This window comes from Ailuropoda melanoleuca, chromosome 4, assembly GCF_002007445.2.
Source record: "Ailuropoda melanoleuca isolate Jingjing chromosome 4, ASM200744v2, whole genome shotgun sequence".
Taxonomy (NCBI): Eukaryota; Metazoa; Chordata; class Mammalia; order Carnivora; family Ursidae; genus Ailuropoda; species Ailuropoda melanoleuca.
The window spans coordinates 126784793-126800664 of NC_048221.1; positions in this window are offsets into that span (position 1 = coordinate 126784793).

The following is a 15872-nucleotide window of genomic DNA, read 5'->3' on the forward strand; positions in this document are numbered from 1 at the left end:
AGATACTTTGAGATGAATGAAAACGAAGATACACATACTAAAACCTTAAGTGGTGTTAGAGGGAAATTTATAGTTCTACATGCCTATATTAATAAAAAAGAAGAAGAAAGGTCTCAAACCAATAACTTGATCTTTCATCTTAAAACACTGGGGAAAAAAAAGAGCACACTAAATCTAAAGCAACCAGAAAGAAGGAAATAATGAAGATTTGAGCAGAAATTAATGAAATATGGAATAGGAAAATAATAAGTAAAAAACCAAGACCAAAAAACACAAAAGACTTAAATTACTAAAATCACAGAGTTATGAAGGTCCTGGTTAATGAAGTAACAAAGATACATTGATTGAAAGGGAAACTGCTACTGTCTTCTTGTAAAAAGCATCAAAATTAAGAAAAAAAAAACCACCTATGAGAACCAATAAGAGAGTGCAGTTAGGATGTAAGATGACATAAAATTGTAGGGTCCTTCCTATCAGAAGTAAAATCTTGAAGACATAAAAGAATGTAAAGTAACATTCGCAATACCAACAGGACCTCACAATATACCTAAGAATAAAATAAAAATGAAAAAAAAATCTTTTGAAGTACACATAAGAAGACTTTTAAGAAAGGAAAAAATATACTTAATGAGGTCTCACCAAATTAATCTATAAATGTGTTATGTGGCATTCTCCCCTGACAGCTCAAGTGCCAGGCTGCAGGGAAGGGCTGACGCTTGCAGACCTGGTCTCGTTCCTGAGAGGGCCACACCATGTCAGGGAGAAGGACAGCGAGAAGAGATGGGAAGCAGGTAGATGCCTTCCTGAACTCTCAGTGTAGAGAGGGCCCAAAAGAGTGGACTGGGCTGTAGGAACCAGGAACAGTGAGTGACAGCAATCACCAGCAAGAGGCACCCCCAGGAGTTGGGTCCACGTCTGTAAGTGACTCTTGTCTGACTGTGGGTGACTTGCAGAATGTTGCAGGATTGCCCAGATACACAGTGAGGGTACTGATCCCTAGCGTATGCTCCTCATTTTTCCTTGAAAAATGTTAGAACACTGTGTGGCATCGGAGGTGACATTCCAGCTGTCTTGCTAGGACAAAGTGCCACTTGGGCTCTGAACATCGGAACCTGGTATCCCATCTCTTATGTCACTCCTTTGTACCCCAGTGGAGGACCTTCTTGGGGCTGGGGTTAAATAGGAATCAGTGCCAATGGAATAATACTTTCAGTAGCTTAGGGGACCATACTTAAGTTCCAGTTTAGCGCGGCATCTGTGAAACATTGCCTCCGATTCTCCCCTCTGCACGCGATCGGCAGAGCTGCCCAGTTGTCGTAAGTGCGGGAAACATGCAGTAAATGTGCTTCTGCAGCTGGCTGGGTGCTTAAGCTAGAGGAAAGTAAACTTGATAGGACTCAGCTCCACCAGGAACTTGGGATCCTAATTTTAAGGAGTGTCTGTGCAAGGGTTTTGGTAGGGATGGCCTCTGGCCAGCAGGGCTGAGGATGGGGAAGCCCTCTCTAGGGTATAGTCTAAGCATACTTCAGACAGTTGTCAGAAACAAGTAGGACTTCTCTTGGGATCAAAGTCACCAGCATTTCATAGTAACCATATTTTTCACTTAAAGGTTGGGACCCATAAGAGGAGAAGCAAAGAAGAGGGTAAAGTCTGAGATAGCTGTCTGATTGTCTTATTTTTATTTGTTCATTAACTAAATATTCATTGAATGCCTTGTATTTTTAAAACTTTAAAATGACTTAGTTTTTTGAATCTCAGTTGCCACATCTTTAAAATTGGGGAAAAGTCCAACCTGCTTTGCCAGGTCAAACTTCCTTAGGAGAAGGGGGGTGATCTCATCTAAAGATACACTAGTTGGCTCTTTTTCATACTAACATTGGTCTTGCCTTCTCTAGGAAGCGTAAGAAGCTCTCACAAGGTATTGTTTACATATGCTCATCCCCACAGGCCAACAGTTTGGAATGGTGCCAGATTGTCTAGAAGGGGATGAGTGGTTGCCTACTGGGGTTGGCTAATGTACAAGTGAGAGAGCCTGGGAATATGACGGTTGCTGCAGTTTAGCTTGGGAAGGGTGGCCTGACTCCTTTGGTGGGAACCAAGGGCTTCCTTTGGCTCCTTGGAGGTTGCAAAAGCATATTGCAGGATTCTCAATGGTAAATATCCATTCCCTAGGTAGAAACCTGGAGTTACTGAAGGCTGGTTGTCCTTTGCTCACTGACGTCCCAGCCTGTATGTTAAAGATTTGGCAGTTCATGAGAATCCAAGATAAGACAAAGACTGTCACTGGGTTATAGGGGTCTGAACCTTAGGGATTGACCCAAAGGGACAGCAGTTGTTCAGCTGTATTTGTTCTTGTTTATCTGAACCTGTCTTTGTGCCAAGTGGATGGAAAATGTGGGGTAAAAAATATGTTTGAAAGAAATATCAGGAAGCTATTTCTTGCCCAGAAAAATCAGGGGGGTGTGACCATCAGGTCAAATAGCATTTGATAGTTTGATCAATTAACCAGGTAGTAGGCACCATGCATGAGGGAAGAAGGAGAAGGCATGAGCCAGAGAAACCACATATTTTATCCCTGGAAGGGGCAGACTTCTGTCTTTTACTCTTTTACCCTGTTCCAAAAGTACCCCTTCTCCACCCTTGCTTGGCCCTGGGTTTAGAGCACACAGCGCATGGGGCTGGTAATGTCCCCTCACCTTGCACACTTCTAAAAGCCATTTCTCATGCGCAGTCAGACATGGAGAAAGAGAGCTAAGAAGTGAGGTCTGTTCTCTCTGTCGCTGCTCTGAGTTGTGCTCAGGGTGCCATCGGGGAACGGGGTGTCAAGTGGCTGGATTGAGGGGTTGTCAGTGCTGATCCTGAGGATAATTTGGTTATAATTGCCGTCCGAATCTCCCAGGGGAAATCAGTTTGTGTGCATACACGTTTACTCCTTTCTCTGACTAAAATCCAAATTAATGTACATATAAACCAACTTTAGAAATGTTATCTTTGTTGGAATGGGGTGATCTAGATAGAAGGTGACATTTCCAAGGTGCTAGAGCAAGAACAGGAAGGTATCAAGACTCCATAGACTTGGGGTAGGGGTCTGACGGGACTGACAGCTAGGTTTAGAGCAAATGCTGATGGAGGTGGCAAGGCCTTTTCTGTGATTTGGTAAGACCGGCTTTTCTGCACATTTCCTTCTGTGAGTCTCTTTTTGTAAGCAGCAGGCCTGTAATTTGGGTATATTGTGGGCTGGTAAACAGAAGTACCTGAGATGTGGCCCCAGGGTCCATGCAGCAGTTTCTGTATGGGTATGGGTCACTGGAGAAGAAGATTCTTACGTTTTCCAGTCAATTAGAACGTTTTTCCAGAAGGAATTAAAGTCACCAACATGACTGTGGTCTCCCCATGTGTCCTTTTCTGCTTTTGCCTGAGCACGGAGGTGCAGGACAGCCAGGTGAAAAGGAAAGAGAGAAAGTGGTAGGGTCATTACATTCTCTAAATTGGCCAGTGAGGAAAACAGTCTGCTCAGGGCTAAGGTGGGAGAAGGCTGGCGACAAGCTGCCAAAAAGCCTCTGGATGTCAACCTGGTTTGCAGTTTGGAGGCTCTCCTCGAGGGACTGTTTTGAAATAAAGATTTAGGATAAATGAGAAGGAAGTCTTCTGATGAACTCAGAATGTAAAAACCAGGTTAAACAATGAATTAAAAAGAATCTGAATTAGTGAGAGAGGTACCAAGCAGGTCTTGGAATTTTATGTATTTAACATAGTGCTCTGTAGGACTATTTACTAAGGCTTTTCAGGTTTAAAGCATGCTATTTAAAAAGTGGCATTTTTATGAAGAATATTTGAGCATATGCAAAGGTAGACTCTTTTAAGGAACCCTCACGTACCCATCACCATGGCGATTTACCCTAAGCCCCACCTGCTGCATCCACCCCCCAGGCACATTCTGACTCCCCCATATTGTTTTGAAGCAAATCTTGTAAATCACATCATTTCCTCCATAGATATTTCAGTGTGTTTCTCTAAAAGACAAAGCATTGCTCCTTTAATAAGCAAGATAAACCTTTTGCTCATCCATCTAGGCTGGGGGTGGGGGGAGACGAACCGTGTGACAGGTGAGGTCATACTTAGGTGATCTTGGTTCCCCTTGGGGGATCCAGAGCCCGCTAGCCTCTTGAGTTCTCGACCTAGAAACTTAAACTTGGAACAGAATGGACAATGATGCAATGTGTAATAGCCCCGATGCTGCCAGGGCTACTCCTCAGTGTGGACAGGACGGTGCTTTATAGTCAGCCGTGTTCTTGGCCAGGCTGTATTAACTGGGTCATTTAGCTCTAAGCAGACATAGGTTGCTAACTGCAGAGGAGGAAAGGGGAAATGAGGAGGTTTAGTATGGTCAAGGGAAAAGTGAGAGGGTTTCATTTAAGACATACTTTTATTGTCTGAATCAGGGTGGGATGGGCACAATTAGTGGAATTAGGAATGGATGCAACCAGCGCCATCAGGCAGATGCGCTTCCCTGTTTCAGGAAGCAGACACAGGTGACAGAGCCTGGCTGCAGCTTTGTTCTGAGGCTGGAGGGCATCCTGAGCATGCGGATTAAACTTATGTGTCAGCTCAACTGGCCAAAGGGATGCCCAGATAGGCGGTAAAACATGATTTCTGGGGATGTGTGTGAGGGAGTGTTTCTGGAAGAGATTATCATTTGATTCATTAGGCCGAGAAAAGATGACCCAGGGGGGTGGGGCATCATTCAATCTGTTGGGGGCCTAGATAGAATAAAAAGGTGAAGAAAGGGTTGATTCTGTCTCTTGAGCTGAGATATTTCCTCCTGCAACCAGACACCAGAGCTCCTGATTCTTCCAGCCTTTGGACTCAGACTGAATTTAACACAATCTTTCTTGATTGTCCAGTTTGCAGATGGCAGACTATGGCTCTTCTCGGCCTCCATAACCATGTGATCCAGTTCCTATAATAAATCTCCTCTCCCATAGCTCTCTGTACATCCTGTTGGTTCTGTTGCTCTAGAAAACCAACACCAATGCCCTGAGTGCTGGATCCTTGCCTTCACTCTCACTTGGTCCCTGGGGTCCAAAGTCAGCTGCATGGAGGGAAGAGTCAGGGTGTGCCAGTTTTCAGGCTTGTCTTCCTAAGATGGTGTGGACTGCATTAACAAGTGCTTGTTCATGCTCTCTTATCGTTCCCCAGCATATGCTCACAATAAGACTGTGCATTAACTGTTGCCATTTTCTCCATCACAGTGAGTGTGCTGGTATGGCAGCAGGCTGGGAGGAGAGTGGTGAATACACAATCTAGGGACAAGTCATTAAAGCTGCCTCTTGCAGGTGTAAAATTTCAGAAATGTGATTCCCTCCTTGATTCCTGAGTTTCAACTATGAATCTCTTTCTGTTAGGGTCATCAGGCAACCCTATTCTAGACTAAACCCCTTTGTGACTTCTAAGTGGGGCTAGCTCCACCATGAATCTATGCCTGGACGAAGTGGGTGTGTCATACTGATAATTATGAGATTTAGGTATCACCTGAATAGAAGAGACACAAGGGCCTCTGTAGCTCTGGTTTCTGGGTGAGCTGGGACTTCATCCAGGAATAGGAACCACCACCATTTCCCAGGCCTACAGGGAATTTGCCATCAGGATGTTCTCTGAGCCACACACAGAAGAAAAAGCACAGAAGTCAGAAGACATGCATTTGAACCCCAGATCTAGCACTGATTAACTTGGGTCTCTCAATTTCTCACCTGTGGAAAGGGACAACAGTAGTAATACTTTTGAGGTTGTCAACATAAGTGAAATTAGATCATGTAATCTTTAAGAACATTACATGTTTTATTGCTGATGCTGTTGTCATTGTTATTTAAAAAGTAGTTGGATTGAGATGTTGAATTTATATGAAATTTTTATTTATATGATTTATATGAAATCATTTATACGATTTATATATTTATGTGATTTATATGAAATTTATAGGATTTATATGAAAAGTAATTGGATTTGTATGTTGAATATGACAGTGGTCTGTATCTCTCAATGGCATGATGATACTATATCCAATAGTTAAAAAAAACAAAGAAGAATATTCCGCTCCTGCTGTTCATTGGCTGGTGTATTTTAACAAAGACTACCACCCTTTTCTCCCTCCCCCTCTTAAAATATCTATCTATCTATCTATATGTAATATATAATATATAACTATCTCCTGATAGTTGTAGCAATGCCAAACACTAAATTCATTCTCATTTTGATTTCCTGGCGCCAACCCAACTCTTCCTGAGGGGCCTGATTGCAGTTTTTTTCCCCCTGATTTTCTTTTCCTTGAGGGCACAGAATATTCACAAGGCACAACATTTTCCTTTAAAAAGACTTCCCCTAAAATCCAACTGTTATTAATGGATCCTCAGTCTCTCCTGGAAGACACTGACCCAAATAGCAGACAAAACTGAAAAAACCACACAGTCATGCAATGGCCTTTGAGTTTGTACTTGCTTCTCCCTTCTACTCTTTCTGTTGGCCTTGGGTTAGTAGCATATATTTAGAAGGTCACATAGTACTGTTCGACACTGTATTGTTTTATATTTTCCTGCCAACTTGGTGTTGGATTAGAAGCTCATTTATGAAACCCTCAACTATTTCATAGTAAATAAAGTTTCTTAGAAATAGGGTTTATTTATTTGTTTATTCAACAGCAATTTGTTGAGTCTTTACAATGTGCCAAGCCCTTTGCTGGCGTTGTAGAGAGTAGAGAGTTGAGAAATTCAGGTTCCTGGCCTCTAGGAGCTTATATCAAGGACGCAGGTAGGAAAACAAGTAGAGAGGTAAATGGTGGATCCTGCCGGGAAGGATGGAGACAGCTTCCTGGTGTGGCTCACTTTTTACTGTTTCACATCCTGCATGGACACTGGTTCATGCTCCCGCCTCTGCCAGCTCCAACACACCTCACTTCTGAGTCTGCTGGCCTAGCATACAGCTCATGTGAAGGTGGGCGTGGCTGCTTCCCATCTTTTGATGTTTTGCTGCTCATTTGCAAGTTCTCTAGCACAGGTGTTGTGTTTATCTCTTTTGAATGTCTATCCTGAGGGACTTCAAAGTATTTCCCATCTCACCTCTGCCCTCCTTCTCCTGTCTTCTCTCCAGCTGGCAAGGTTGCATGATTCAGGGGCTCAGAGTCCCACTGGTGCTGGAACTTGACGGAAGATGTGTGAAGACCTGGATCCAATGGGCCATTATACCCAGGTCCTCACAGCTTATCTCTGTGTTTGGCCAAGGGCAGCGGTGGGAGAGGGGAGGCCCTCAGGGCTGATAGTGTTCCTTGGGGGAACCAGAAATTACCAGAACAAACTGTTATGTGCTCAGCCCAGTGCTAGGCCTTGCTGGAATCTTCAGGTGGGGCTGGTGATGAGCTCCAGGAGCCTTGCAGGAGCCCTAGCTTTACAGATTTCACGTATCAGGGTCTGGTTGAGCAGGACAGATTAACAATCCCCGGGCCACATGTGCTCAGAGCCTGAAGAAGATCAGAGGTTGGCAGGGCTAAAGGTGCTCAGAGGGGTAGAGACTTTCTCATCTTCAGTAGTCAGAGAACGTCCTGGAAGGAGAAGGGGAAGGGAGGTGGAACTGGGGGTCAAAATTTCTGAAGGGTTTTGGTGAGGCAGAGAGGAGTTGAATGATGCCACTTTTGCATTCCTGGAGTTCCAAAGACTTAGAGGTGGTGCTTTATAATATTAATTGATCCATTAGTTTTGGGTGGAGTCTAAGACTGGTGTGGATTCTAAGAAATTCCTTTTCATTTTCCCCGCTTAATTTTCTCATTGTATCTCTTTGTTTGCCCTAGACAGAGATGCTAGACTCTCCCTATGTCTAGATTTCCTTTTTAAAAAAATTCTGTAGGTGATCTTTTTAAATGACTTCTCATAGCAGACTGTTTATCTAGCCAAGTGTTGGACAGAATATATTCTGAACGGAGGCTTGAAACAGTCACCCTTGTGTGAATGATTTTCGACCTAGAGTTCAATCTTTATCTCTTGTTGGTCTCCAGACCTGTATGTCCACATGTTTGCTGGATTTCCTCCTGGATATCCCATAAGCACCTCAAAGTTAACATTTCTAAAACTTTTCGTTATATGTGTCATCATTCCTCCACCAACACACATTCAACCTAGTCCTCTTTCCTCGAGACACCATGGCCAAAGCACTAGCCATCTCTGACTCGACTCTTTGCCTTCCTCACCCTCTCCCTCAAGTTGGGGGTCGCCATTCCATACTTGTAGCTCCGCACCATCACTGCAACTTTAGCCAAGACCCCTCAGCCTGTTGTTTAGAATATGCAATAGAACGGAGTTGGTATGCTTGCCCTGAAATAAAAATCGTTCCCATCAGTCCCCTGCTTAACCCCCACCTGTGGGTTAGTCTCTAGGATGGAAACAAAACCTGTGAGCGTGGCTCACAAAGCCCTTGTCTTCTTGCCCCCATCCTCGCCAGGGTCGCTTCCTCATTCCCCCAGCAAACTCCTCATGGCCTTAAGCACGCCCAAGTTTGTGCCTGACTGTCTTGGCCCTTGCCTATAAATATGCTTGACTTACTCCCTTTCCTCATGTCTACATTTGGAAAACTCGGCGCCCGGGACCTAACATCCTGTGTCTGCCGAAGCCTTCTCTGACTGCTCCGGCAAGGTTCACCTCCTCACGTGTTTCTGTGCCATGTTGGCTTACCACATCTTTATAATTATATTTAAATTTGTGTAATGATGATCTGTCAGGCTAAGAGGGAAGGGATTACTGTCTTATCCGTCACAGACACTTCATCGCCTGGCTGAATGCTCCGTGTTTGTTAATGGTTAAAATAGAAAGGATCTTAGATCTCAAAGAGTCTCTCCTATTTTAATTCCTCTTAAATTCATTTATTTACTCATTCATTCATTCACTCTTTGTGCAAACATTTGCTGAGTACCTACTATGTGGGAACTCCCTCTGTCTCTCCAGGCAACAAAGCCTTGATTAAACAGACATAAAAGAGAAACAGCTGCCAGTCCTGCCTCCAGGAAGCCCTGCTCCACGGGCCTTCACTTAAGAATCCTGGAGCTTCAGTTTCCTTTCGTCAGCTTTTTCCTTAATGGCCAAACTCATGGTGGCAGTGACAATGGATTCTGCATTAGTATTAAAAATTTATTCAATAAATAATGGATTAGAACCTCTGTTTAATAATTATTAATGCACTGCAATTTCAGTTGCCCAAATCGCAAGATGTTTTAAACATAACTAATTGAAAACACAATTAACAACAACTTGCTGAAATAAATCTGAAAGGCAAAACACCCTTGAAAGGCTCAGAGTATAAGAGCAAAAATTCAGAAGCAGCCCCCCGCCCATGTTGCCCCAAGATGCAGGATTCATGCTGGGCTCTGGCAGAGACTCTGGGAAGGGTGGTGGCACCTGGCAGGGTTTGGGGTGTGAAGATGGGTTTGATGGCAGCTTCTCTGCCGCTCCTGAAACTTTAGGTGACCACTTCATTATGCCTGTGGGCATGGGGGGTTTGCCTGAGCAGTATTCTGTGCCCCGACCCTTATGTCACATGGGCCTTTAGAGAGAGGCTGATTCAGTGACCTCATTATGTGCAAACTCAGCAAAGCACAGGCCAGCCACTGGGGTCTGGAGTGCCTGGGGCCTCAAGTCCAGTCACAGGATGTGAGAGAGTGGCAGACCTGTCCCTGAGAAACCAGGGCCCCCAGCATCTGACCTTTACCCACCAGTCCTCCAGCTGTGGCCTTGCATGTTCTTTCTGGGGCTGGTTCTTCTTACCTGATTGAGCAGAAGCCATGCAGCTGGGTCTTTGGATCGGGGGCTGAAGACGAGGGCCTCTTTGACTTTGTTGCTTCAACAGCAGTTGGCAAAGAAAAAAAAATGTATTGAGGCACTTATAGGATGGTCCTGGGACTGGCTGTTGGATTCTAGGATTCCAGAACAACATGGGAGGAAGGTGCTGGTCTCTGGGCTGGGTTTAGCGTGGATTTTTTTTTCCCCTCACTTTTCATCTTTTTATACCTATGCCTACTCTACTCTCTATCCCAGGGAGGCTCTCTCCTTCATATTCACTTTAGGACTTGGGTGTACTGCCTCCTCATTTCCATTAGTCCTTCATAGGATTCTTTTGATGAGCATTCAGTGAGACATAATAGGGGAATTAATCAACAACAGGGTTGGCCAGGGGTAGGCACTCAGCACATGGTAATTCCCTTCCACTCTCAACAATGTCCACTGCTCCTGCCTGGTTAATCTATCCCCAGGATTCTGAGCACTGCTGTGGGCATGCTTTCAACAGAATAATATGGTTAATGGACACATGGGTGTTATTGCTGGAGAACAGGAGGTAACTAAGGAGAACGCTGTCCGTTCTCAGGGGGGTTAGTCTAGACAGCAACTTGGCTGGACTTTGAATTATGGCTAACAGGACAGTGAGTGATGTGACCAGAGACATAGGATGTTGATATATTGCAAAGTACTTGGAGAGCCAGGTTAACGAATTTGACTTTCATCTTTGGGGTGGGGCATTGAAGGATTTTTAAGTTAGAAAGTAGCGTAGATTTTAGCTTAATCTGTGTGCTAGAGAGGCATGATTCTTAAGCATTAGTGTGCATCGGGAAGGCAGATTCAAACTCTAATTGCTGGATCCCACCTCCAGAGTTTCTGATTTAGTAGTTCTGGGATGGAGCCTGAAAATTTTTGTCAGGTTTCTAGGTGATGTTGATGCTGCTGGTCCAGGGACTATGCTTTGAAAACCATGTGTTGTGGAGGATGGTCTAGAGGTGGGTAGGCCTGCAGGCACCGAGCTCGTTAGGAGACTGGGACAATAACTGAGTTGTAAGATGATGTGGTCTGATTTAAAGCAGGAACTGTGGCTCTAGAAAGAAGGAACACAGAAGAAGAGTCAGCAAGATTTTCTGGCCCGATGGGATGAGTGGGAAAGGTAGGCAAACCTTCCAAAGGTTTTCTAACTGGGAACCCAAAAGAATGATGGTGCTTCTCAGGGAAAGACCACAGAGCAGAGGCTTCTGGGTCAGGATGGAGGACAGGCATTGGGTGCATGGCTCCAAGTGGTCCAGAAGCCTGAGGACCTGCAGTGGCTTCCTGCCTGGAACCTTGAGTGTGGCAGTGGCTGCGGAAACAATATATCCAAGAGGGGACTACAGGGCTAGAGCGAGTCCAGCCAGGGATGGACCTGGGGCACAAAATTTAAGGAAGCATCACTAGGGGTTGTGCAAGCTTTGCCTGACCCCAAATCCGAGCCCCGATTAAATTTTATGCCCCAGCTATCTCACTGGACTCGCCTTAGCCCCAGGGTTTGGTGAAACCGTTGCTGTTGCTTCAAGCTCTTGCTTCAAGCCTGAAAGAGGCCCAGTGGGGTCAGCAGGTGGAAGGAAGGGCTGTGGACCCCGCTGTGTGTTGAATCCCATTTGTCCATATTGGAAGCAAGTCATGTGCCTCGGTCATCTTATCACCAGAGGTGCCTGTACTCGTACACCTGTTCATGACTTGTATGGATCCAAATTTTGTGTCCACAGCACTGTCGAAGGGAACTGGTCACTGGAGACACTGACGGCTGGAAAGCCTTACAAATCTACCGAGCCCCCTGTGGATGATGTGGACGCAGTTCTAAGGCAGTAGCAATGCCTGGTATTCCTGCGTTAGCTGAGCCCGTGCACAGAGCCAGCTGTTCTGTAGAAGGGCAAAGAGAGAGTCTTGGAACATCTTTCTTGAGCGTCCTTTTAAATATACTTTGTTGTTGTCGTCTGTTTGTTTTTGTTTCTGTTTTGTTTTAAGGACTTAATCTATGGAGCTCCATCAGGCAACCAAAGCAATCCAAGTTTAATCTCTAAGCATTCATGTCCCAAGTTCAGATTTTTCTTGCATCGTCTCAGCTGGTGCATTCCCCAACTTCTGAATTTCTAAAAATACCCAGCGTGGTTCCCTCTACAAAACACCAGCACCCTGCCAGCTGTTAAAGAAATAAACTCAAAACAAAAATGCTGTAGTTGTGAAATAAGATATATTTAATTAAATAAAAAAGGAAAAGCAAGTGCTATTACAAGAACATAAAACTGTAAGGCATAAGATAAAAACTAAATTACTACAAGGCAGCTCGATCCAATCTAATCCTTAAAGATAAAGATGAAACCAGAAAATTGCATGTATTGAGAAATCAACATAAGCCCTGAGCAAATATTAACTAGAGATCTATAAACTGGTTGATAATAAACAGTTCTATGAACATTAGGATTAGGAAGGGAATGGAAATGGAGCCACACTGGGGTGTGGGGGACTCGAGTGTGTCTCTCCATCCTGTTCACAGCATGCATTTGTACAGGGATCCTGTTGAGGTGACTTTTCCATTAGCTGATTTCAGTAAATCTGAGAGGAAAACATCAAAGGTAGAGGTACCTGGGAGAATTTCTATCCATCGTCTTTTGAAAGACAAAGAGATGGATGTGATCTCATCTTACCAGGCTATAAAATGGAGCTTGCAGATAAAATGTTTGCCTTTTACTGTGGGTTTCTAACTTAGCTGTTGACATGATTTTAACAGTGCGTTTAAGCATGAAGAATGGTCTAATTACATGTTAAGTAGCCTTTTTTAATAGTTCTAATAAAGGTCCATTTAGACATTTATACTGACAACTCAGTTCTTTGGAAGGGCATTTTTCAAGTTGCCTGCTAGAAGAAAACATTTCCTGGCCAAAAGAAAAAAAACGAAGCAGCAGCACCAGCGGCCTGCTATTCGCTACAGAATGTTGCTCCCGCTTTCAGAGACGCCATTTGTAGAGAGGCCGGGTCTCCTGTTGGAGAAGCCAGCAGTGGCAGCTGAAAAAATCAAGCTAATTCACAGGTGAAGATGCCCTCTTTGTCACAGTTTCAGGCTCCGGGATAAAGATGCTCTTTGGAGAGCATTCATGCATTTCACACCCCATGCGGGGAGCTTCAGAATACAGTCTGAATGGGAAAGACTCCCGAGAGTGAGGGGGCCGGCTCTGCCAGACGGGGAACACTGTCCTCCACCACATCAAGGTGCAGGGACAGCCAGAATCTCTGAGGGAACTGGAAGGCTCTATGGGGACAGAGTTAGCGTTCTCAGGCCCCAGGGGAGGTAAGTGACCTGGAGGCTCTTAAAATATAGTTGTGTGTGTGTGTGTGTGTGTGTGTGTGTGTGTGTGTGTGTGTGTGTTTTGCCTGAGGCTCCAACTAAAGTGTTCCTGACAGAAAAAGAGCTATCTATGTGCTCTTAGCTCTGGAAAAAGTCTCCACAGCCTCCTAGAGTCAGGACCATGAACTCATTGTGAATCGTCTTGGGGTCGAAGACTCTAACTTTAAGCTTCTTGAGGAAAGGGCCTGCATTCATCTGCCAGGGCTGCCATCACAAAGTACCCCACACTGAGTGGCTTCAACAAAAGAAATTTTCTTTTCTTCACTATTCTGGAGGCTGGACGCCCAAGATCAAGGTGTCTGAGACCTCTCTCCTTAAGCCTGTAGACAGCTGTCTCCTCTGTGTGTCTTCCATGGTCTTCCCTTTGTGTGTGTCTGTGACCAGATTTCCTCTTGTGAGGACACCCGTCATACTAGATTCAGGCCCACATTAATGATCTCATTTTAACGTAATTGCCTTTTAAAAAAATCCTATCTCCAAATAGAATCACATCCTGAGGTACTTGGGATAAGGACTTCAACACATAAATTTTTGGCGGGGGGACACAATTCAGCCCATTACACGGCTGCATCTTTATCCTCTTTGTGAATCTGGGAGTAAAAATACATCGGCTTCTTATCCTTTCTCCAGAGGATTGCTCAATACTTGATAGGAGATGGAACACAAAATAAACCTCATCTATTCCCCATTCTGTTAATGAAGACCAGGAGAGAAGCTGCCCTGCCTAAGAATTTCTCTTGTAAGATAAGGAAAACTTTACTTTCAAAGTGTTTGCAACCATGATTCTCAACCGTGCCTGGGCCTCCTCTCCAGAGCTGCTCATCGAATTGACCTGGGTTAGGTTCAGACATGGACAACTTTTCAAAGCTCGCCCCACCCAAAGTGATTTTACCTTGTAGCCAGGGTTGATATGCATTTCTGATGCATTGGTGGACCCCGGACATGGTCTGGAAGGGGAGAGAAGATCAGTAGCTATTCTGTGTAATAATGTGCAGGGATTTTCACAGTGCTCAGGAAAACTCTTTATAGATGACATAGTCTTTAGAAAAATGTTTCTCTTCTTAACTGCGAATTCAGGCTGTGCTAAATCCTGTATGTGAGAATTATTGTATGTTCTTGGGAAGAAAGTAGTGTGTGTGTGTGTGTGTGTGTGCGCGCGCGCGCATGCCTATGTGTGATTGAAAATATCCCAAGAACCATGAGGTGTCACAGTTTCCTCTGGGTCCCCATGAAATGAACATGGAGAGTCACCTTCCTGGAATGACTTGCTGAAAATGCCCATGGGGTTTTTTCCAGATTGAATATGCCAGATCCTGGAAAGAATAGCATCTCAAGGAGATGAAAGGCTAAAGCCAACCTTTAGGAGTGAAGTGTGGGGAGGGTCAAAACCTGAAGGGCTGAGGCTCTCTTTCAGAAGACAGGGTGGGCTGATCGGACACTGGGACGCAAGGCTAGGAACTGGGGTGCACTCGTGAGAGTATCTCCTGCAAAGAGCTTATTATTTCTCTCGAATTTTAAGAAAATCGTGTTGTATCTCATTTAAATTGTGCCAGCACTACATTGTCGTTCCTCTCCACAGCTGACGCACCTTCCGTGGAGTCTTCTCATCCTCTCAGCTCCCTGTGAAGGTGCATAGTGCGGCAGGTTTTAACTGGCTGAAACAGGCAGGGCTTTTCAAAACTGCTTATGTCTGGGCCCGCTAGACCAGTTTCATCAGTCTCGCGGTGGGCCCATGCAGCCGGAGTAGAAAACCCAGGAAAAAGAGGCGGATGGTGGTCCTAAAGCTCCAGGGAGGGAAGGGCCAAGCCCCATGCTCTGAGAGAAGCATGAGAAAGAGCAGGTGAGTCAAGCCTGTGTCTCTAGGTATACCAGGTGAAGGGGAGCCATAGGGTGTTGGTGGGAGTGACATCTGGACCATCTTGTGCCCCTAGAACCTGGTAAAGGAGCTTAGTGTGTAGGCAAAGATGATCTTTGCTGTAGTCATCTGTATACTTGTGTTATGTACTTAGGAGTATTGGAACATCCGCCACAATGCTGGGTAAGTGTGATGAAGAAGTAGACACCCAGTAAGGTGTTAAAGTTGTTCTTATGTGTCACCCACACACGTCCTGTTTCAGCTCCCCTACTCCACTGTCAAGATCAATAGGGACTGCTTGGCCATAGTCCTTCACATGAGCAAATATTTATTGAATATTAGCTATGATCAGCACACGGACTTCTGGGAAGCTTCCAGTTGAGTTGTAAGGATAAAGTATGTCTACATGAAAATATAAATTTCTGCATAAGTCTACATGCTTTGGGAAGAGACTGTGGTAATACTAGGCAAGCACTTAGAGGAAGGGTTGCTCCCTAGGGGCTGGAATGAGACTGGATCCATGAAAAGTCATACAGGATGGGGATGTTTGCACATCTGGATGAAGGGGAAGGATATCTAGGTAGAGGCAACCACATGGGGTGTGGGGGGGAGCAGACATGGTGCATATGATGGGGAGTGGGGAGAGAGCAGTGATATAGAAGTCTGACTGCAGGGTTTGCAATGGGGAAGATGTAGGAGATACTACAGATAGAGTAGGGCACTTTGAGATACTGGCTGGAAATGCAGAAATGTGGATTGAGTGGTGGGTGGGTAGGCGGTTATTACCTGGCTTCCTGGTGCTGCTCCCCTGCACTGCCCC